We start from the raw sequence: 7,439 nt of genomic DNA, 5'->3' as shown, positions 1-7,439 counted from the left end.
CATCACAACAAAACTTGTCACTCTCGCTTTAATTTACGCTTTCTAGTCAGACCTCTTAAGTCTGCTATCCATACTCTGTTTGTTTCATTGGGCTTCCTAAGAAGTCCGAAAAACTTGAGTCTACGGTTTCTACATAAATTTGTTCATCAAAATACCTATAGACGGCTTCGATTGCTTTTTCTTACGAAACACTTTCAGGGCGCGTCGTTGGAGAAAGCTTATAACAGAGGCGGTAAACTTCCACTCCTACTGTTGACAAAAAATATGGATATCGATTCACACCTTGGATCCGGTTTGCCGCGAAGTGTGAGCATAACTGCGCTGTGTACTTCACCCATTCTCCCTGCTGAACGTTAAACTGCCTGAACTGCGGGGCACATGGAGGTCTTGTTTGCTGCGGCGGTCCTGGGGTTGCAGCAAGCGATGTTCGTTTGAATATCCAGTAATTTGGTCATTCCAACCTTTAACTGCTGCATTTGCTGTGCCTGAAGCTGAACAACCTGTGTGAGAGACATGTCTTGCGTGAACATGGTTCACAAAGCAAACTTAAAGCTGTCGTAGCCCTAAAAACACTATCAAAAGCCCAAGGCAAAAGCAACAAACTAAAACAGAAAGCAAGAAGCTCAGTGCCGAAAACAAACCACAACACAATGAAGCCTCTGTGTAAAGGAAACACTTTAGTACCACGTGACAATTGGTGAGCATGGCACTGGATCTGAAATAAAACAGAATTAAGCTGAGCTTACGGTACATACACGAAAGTTCTCTTGCAAAAATAATCACGTGTATATTGTCAAAAATGAATATGCCACAATCCTCGCTCGGCAATGAACGGGACCTCCCACAATCCGCGTAGAAGAAAGCTCGGATTACGGAAGGGTGGGGAAGTAAATCGGGCGTGCCTTTTCGAAGGAACCATCACGGCATTTACCTGAAGCGATTTAGGTAAATCACGGAAAACCTCAATCAGGATGGCCGGACGCGGGTTTGACGCTTCGTTCTCCTGAATGCGAGTCCAGTGTGTTAACCAATGCGTCACCTCGCTCAGTTATCCCATCGGGAAGATGCGTGGGTTCTGAAGTAGAAATCATAAGAATGAGAGAACACAATCACTGAGAGAAATACTGTAATACACTCTACTTTTCTACAAAGATTTATCAGCGAAATCCATATACAAATATTTGGCAAAGGCGGGGTAAGTTAAACACTTTAACAGTTCACAATAAAGAAATAAACGTAAGTCTTGTAGCCAGTTCTGATGTACTACTTTCGTAGAGCAAGTTGTGACTGTAATATGACGATCCTCGAATGCTGCTAACTGAAGCTACTCGAAGCCTGGGGACGAACTCGGTAACAGCTGACTAGAGCTGCAGTCGGGCGGTCTCTTGTCCACGTGATCCGTGCCTCAGCTCAGGGCGTGGCACTCGGGAGGCCTACGGTTGGGCGGTGCCGGTCACTGTCGCTACCGCTGTTGGACAACAGGAGAATCTTTTGCGCCAACCTCTCAACCTGGAACGGTTCCATTCTGTGTGGTATCGACTCGCTACGATACTGCAGGATGTACAAGGGTAATGAGTGCGTAAGGGACAATGGTAATCCTCGTTGTTGCTTCAGTAGATATGTCCTTAACTGTATTCTGAAGCTGGAGATGTTATTCAGTTCACTAATATAATGAGTGACGTTATTCCACAGTCAGGTTCCTGCTACTGAGAAAGACATCAGGACAGCAGCTAAATAACAGAGAGGGACAGAAATGGTTTGGTTTGGAAAAATGGTTCAAATGGTTATGAGCACTATGGGACTTAACATCTGAGGTCATCAGTCCCCTAGAACTTAGAACCACTTAAACCTAACTAACCTAAGGACATCACACACCCTGCCCGAGGCAGGATTCGGACCTGCGACCGTAGCGGTCGCGCGGTTCCAGACTGAAGCGCCTAGAATCGCTCGGCCACAACGGCCGGCTTTTGTTCCGACTGGGACGGATCTTTCTGCCATCTTGCTCAGATAACAGCGTTAAGATCGAAGAGAGATGTGAGGGATATTGTTCATTCATAAAACTGTAGAGAAGACGGAGGGGACGGAAATCTCTGCACTTGTCACAGGTATAACGAACAGAGGCATTCCCAACTAGTTCCAGGCGCCGTGAGCTCTCCTGAGAAACGCTATGCAGGGTAACATCACTGCAAATAATAACTAGAAGTATAAGTATTTGCACAAGTTTCTTTTTCACGTCACCTGCTTCCAGTGTCACTTTACGGTGCCGGGCGCCACGCATTCCTGGCGAGACGTCAGGTATCAGAGGAACACAGCACGGCACTTGGCGACAAATTTATGGTTCAAGTTTGGCAAATAAAATTTAGAGGTCGACAGTGTCAAAGATGTTGCTAATGTCTAAGAAGCACATCGATGGTAGGCAATGAAATCCTCGTAACTCCATCTGCCTATGAAAATCTCGTACTTCCCGTAGCCGGTAACTCCATTATCAAAGAGAGATTTGAAAGTGCATGGATTTCTCCGATCTGGCATTAACTAAGCTTATACTATACAGTTGCACTGTATATTATTTTCAAGAAATAATTTTAGCTTGTGCTGTAAAATGTAATAAAAACGTGTTACGAAATTTTCATTGCCTATCATTGACATAGTAGTTGCCTCTTTTGCACTCATTGCAAGCTTCAGGTCATCTGTTTCCTTTATTAAAGCAGATGCTATGCCACGATATTTATGGAAAGAGTGACAATAATCTAGTAGGTTGTTTTTAGTCAGGTATCCTGTTAGCTCGTCGTGAACCATCGATTATATATTCTAAGGCATTGGACAGTGCAGGAAGAATATAAATATGTCAGAAATCAAAGGATGCTGAGGCAACGGCATTTTTAGGTAGTGGCTTAACTAGTCCCTGTTTCCAGGATTCACGGGAAATACTTCTGGTCAAAATGTGGTTGAAGATATTTGCTATAGAGGGCAGCAGTGCGTCAGTAAAAATGTTCATCATTTGGACTGATCTGATACTCATGATGTCTATTTTGACGGTATTGCAAGTAACATGCTTTAAATAGAATTTTTTGCTGCTGCAGTCGTTCACCCCTTGAAGTAACCAGTGAGCCTCTGTTTCGTTTGCTGTTCAATTGTAGTTGTAGATAATGCGGAGTAAGGGTTCAGTTCTTCGACTAGGACAATGGGATCCGCTGCATCTTTTGCTTTGCCTATACCAAGACCACGCAGAATTTTTCGTAGGACAGCTGATCTGTTTCCGGTGTAGGTTAACGTATGGGTATGGTTCAATTTTGCGTTTCTCAGATCTTGGCTGTCTGTTCCGCTTCTGCTTGTAAGCAATATTACTTTCAGGCGTGAGGCATAGTTCAGATGTCCAGCGTGCAGGGTCTCTGAGATCCATAAATTGTTTTAGTTCTTCAGTTAATCAAAGTGCACGTTTCCTTTTATTTTTCTGGTCTTCAGGGAAGCACATTTGTCATATAGTTGAATAAGTTTTTTAGTAAACCCATGATTTTTTTTGGTCCAAGAGGGAAATAAGATGTCCTTCAAACCATTTCTTGAACTTTAGTTGCAAGTTCACATAAATTAAAGCATTTGAAGTCTTGGTATGTAGTCAGTTACTGTTTCTTTCTGTGGCGTTCCAGCGAGTACGTCTGGAAAATTGTCATGGGTGCACATGCCAGGTGCAGATATTTAAGAGGTACAAATTACTGTTTGAGGATTTCGTTGCAAATATATCTCTGACAGTGAGACTACTGTTCGTACGATGGGTAGAAGCAATCTGAAGCAGTGATACCTTTGAAGGAGAAACCATTTGCATAAATTTTACATTGGAAAAACTACTGCACAGAAAATTTATGTTAATGACACCAGCTATAATTATATGCTCGTATGCCGACCAGAAACTTGAAAGAGCAATTTCGAAGCAGGCAAACTCACCTAGTTTACGAAGTTTGTAGTGGATACATGTCAGGCATTTTCTGTTAAGTGATTTGATTTCTATGAACGTATATTCGCTTGTTCATCATTATTGTTGTTGGGTGAGTGTAGCATCGTAGGTGATAATACGCCCCTACTCCATCCCCTCGTCAGTTACGTCTGTCATGTCTTAGAAAGATGTAGCCGTCCATATTTACAGAACTTGTGGGAATACATGGTCGAACCAGGTCTCCGACAGTACTACGTGGAGTGGATGGCTATGTCTTGAAACAGATGACGGTACTCGTCAAGATGATCTGTCACAGACTGAAAATTTACTTGTACAATATGGAGATTAGTGCACTCGGATGAAAAGCTCGCAAGGATGCCGCTGCAGGACATTAGCGACTCTCGGCCAGGGAGTGTGGGGGAACAACGCATAGTGGGGCGCACTGCGCTAGACGAGTAAGAGTTTCAGGAGTGGACGTGGCAGTTACCTTAAAGAAGAGGAGAGGCCAAGGACAGCAGGCTTTGATAGCAGCCGTTAAACAGCTGACGTGTGTAAAAGTGGAAGTAGACAGTACAATTAATCGTCTGAATTAGAGTCCTGTCAGAATAGTAAAGTAATAGTGAAATAACGAATTATATTGGTATTCGAAGGATGAAAAAACTGTCTTCCTTTTTAGCTGAGTAGTCAGCTTGTCTGAATGTCATGCAGCGGCCCGGGTTCAATTCAGGGCTAGGTTGGAGATTTTCTCCACTAACGGGCCGGGTGTTGGTCATCATCATGGACATGCAACTCGCCCAATGTTGCGTCAACAGAAAAGACGTGAAACTCTGCGGCCAAATTTCCACAGATGGGGACTTCCGGCCATCAGTGCCGCATGATAACTTTTTTTCAGTATGAAAATACAACAGAAATTGTACTAAAAGTAAACCTGGCAAATGAATGATCACTGTCTTAAGGAAAGAATAAAAAATAAATAGTTTGTTTAAAAAATAAAGATCCAAAAGCACACAAATGATAGACAGCAGGATCTGACATGTTTTCTAGCATCTAAACTACAGACCCTCGAGTTCAGTGGCACTGAGGGCCGATCTTTTCGCATTTTCCGCCTTCACCATTTTCCTGCCATGCGTTTCGTAGCCCAAATCTCGAGATAGCACTTTTCAAAATTGTCGTTTTTCAGAGTTGAGATCCTTGAATATTGTCAGATCTGACTTCACGAGTTTCTTCTTCGCTCTTAAGAATTCAGATCTTTTTCTGTACGATACAAGCTTCAGTATATTGGTCTAGGTTTAGGCGATCTTAGCGTCTTTTAACTGATTATGAGACGAGTGTGGTAAAACTACAAAAATTTTGCGTAGTCTGTGAACTCAAGAATATGACTTAAGGCTGAACGACTTAGCACACATGGCTGTTTCTTCCATTTAGAGTTCAGTTGTAAACCAGCCTCATTCACTTATTGTACCATTTTACAGTTTTTCATTTTATAGCGTCTTTGAAATTTCGACAAATACGATCTTTGTGGTTTCATTTCGTGGGTGTGTGTGTGTGTGAGAGAGAGAGAGAGAGAGAGAGAGAGAGAGAGAGAGAGAGAGAGAGAGAGAGGAGGGAGAGAGAGAGAGAGAGAGAGAGAGAGAGTGCGTGTGTAAGTGTGTGTGCGTGTGTGTGTGTGTGTGTGTGTGTGTGTGTGTGTGTCTGTGTGTGTCTGTGTGTGTGTTTCAAAGTTCAAAGGGTACCCTCTATGTACGACTGATTCAGAATTTTTGGAGCTGGGCTTACTCTTCTCCGGCAGGGGCGTTCTCGTATTGTTACGTTCAGTAATGGCCAACAATTACCGCTCCTCCGCCAGAATTCGAGGAGTTAATAAAAAGTCGTTTTTTGCGTGGAGTGATCACTTGTAGCTGTGTTACACCTTAATCATTTGAGCAGCTTGCTAGAGTTATGGATTATGAATTTGGAAATGTTACGTCGGTTGATAGGGTCATAAATTGTAATAATTCATCTTATTAGCGGAAAGGTGTAAATAATTTGAACAAATTTAAAAAGGGTACCTTGAAGAGTTTTAAAGTGAAACATCAAATCGAGAAAGCAATACATCAATCGTACAATTCAGCTTGGAAGTGAAATACACTGACGTGACAAGAGTCATGAGGTACCTCCTAATATCGTGTCGTCATGAGATATCTCCTAATATGGTGTCGGAACTCCGTTTTCCCGATGACGTGCAGCAACTCGACATGGCACGGACTAAAAAAGACATTGGAAGTCCCCTGCATAAATATTGAGCCTTCCTGCCTCTGTAGGGGCAACAGCCTAGCCGCAGTGGATACACCGATTCCCATCAGATCACCGAAGTTAAGCGCTGTCGGGTGTGGCTGGCACTTGGATGGGTGACCATCGGGGCCCCCAAGCGCTGTTGCCATTTTTAGGGGTGCACTCAGCCTCGTGATGCCAATTAAGGAGCTATTCGACCGAATAGTAGCGGCTCCGGTCACAGAAAACCATCATAACGACTGGGAGAGTGGTGTGCTGACCACACGCCCTTCCCATTCGCATCCTCCGCTGAGGATGACGCGGCGGTCGGATGGTCCCACTGGGCCACTTGTGGCCTGAAGACGTAGTGAGTGCTGCCTCTGTAGCCGTTCGTAACTGCAAAAGCGTTGCCAGAGGAGGATTTTGTACACGAACTGATCTCTCGATTATGTACAACAAATGTTCGATTGAATTCATTTCGGCGATATTGGTGGCTGAATCATTCACCCTAATTGTCCAGTATGTTCTTCAAACCAACCGCGAACAACTGTGGCTCAGTGACATGGCGCATTGTCGTGAAGTCCATGAATGGGCGCAGATGGTCTCCAAGTAGAAGAACATAACAATTTGCTGTCTATGGTTGGTTTAGTTGGGCCAGAGGACGCAGTCCACACCATAGAGAAACAGCCCGTATCATTATGGTATCACAACCACCTTGCACAGTGGCTTGTTGACAGCTTGGGTAGACCGCTTCGTGGGATCTGCACCACACTCGAACTCTACATCAGCTCTTACCAACTGAAATCGGGACTCATCTCACCAGGCCACAATTTTGGGTCCAACCGATATCGTCAGAACAAGCGCTGCATACTGTGTAAATCAAGGAAATGCTGGTGATGAGCAGGGATGAATTCAATAAGTGTACTACATGCAAATATACACACAGCTGAGGACTGTATCCATAACCTCTTACACAATGAGTGGACAGAAAACATAATGGATGAGCATGTGGTGAATACTTTTCGTTCAATATTATCAATGCAGTGGGATGGTGTGAAGATGCATTTCAGTACTCATGTAGATAGATGCTTGTGCTGGAACTGCCTACCTTTTTTGAAATTGCCTAACACCCCAAATCAACTTCACACTACTCCACAATGAACCATAGGTGTTCTCCTTGGGGTTTGGAGACCAACTGACCTAGTTCACATCACCGCTAACAGAGGGCGCTATCAGCCCTCCCTCACTCCCCTCCCATGAC

The 7,439-nt window shown here is 43.9% G+C and overlaps 1 pseudogene; it reads left to right on the top strand.

Annotated features, from left to right (window-relative positions):
• The first annotated feature begins 6,229 nt into the window (after positions 1-6,229).
• LOC126472312 (5S ribosomal RNA) lies at positions 6,230-6,347 on the top strand (annotated as a pseudogene).
• The last annotated feature ends 1,092 nt before the right edge of the window (positions 6,348-7,439 follow it).

The sequence above is a fragment of the Schistocerca serialis genome, chromosome 3 (assembly GCF_023864345.2).
Source record: "Schistocerca serialis cubense isolate TAMUIC-IGC-003099 chromosome 3, iqSchSeri2.2, whole genome shotgun sequence".
In the NCBI taxonomy this organism is placed as follows: Eukaryota; Metazoa; Arthropoda; class Insecta; order Orthoptera; family Acrididae; genus Schistocerca; species Schistocerca serialis.
This window is presented reverse-complemented; position numbering and strand designations above follow the sequence as displayed.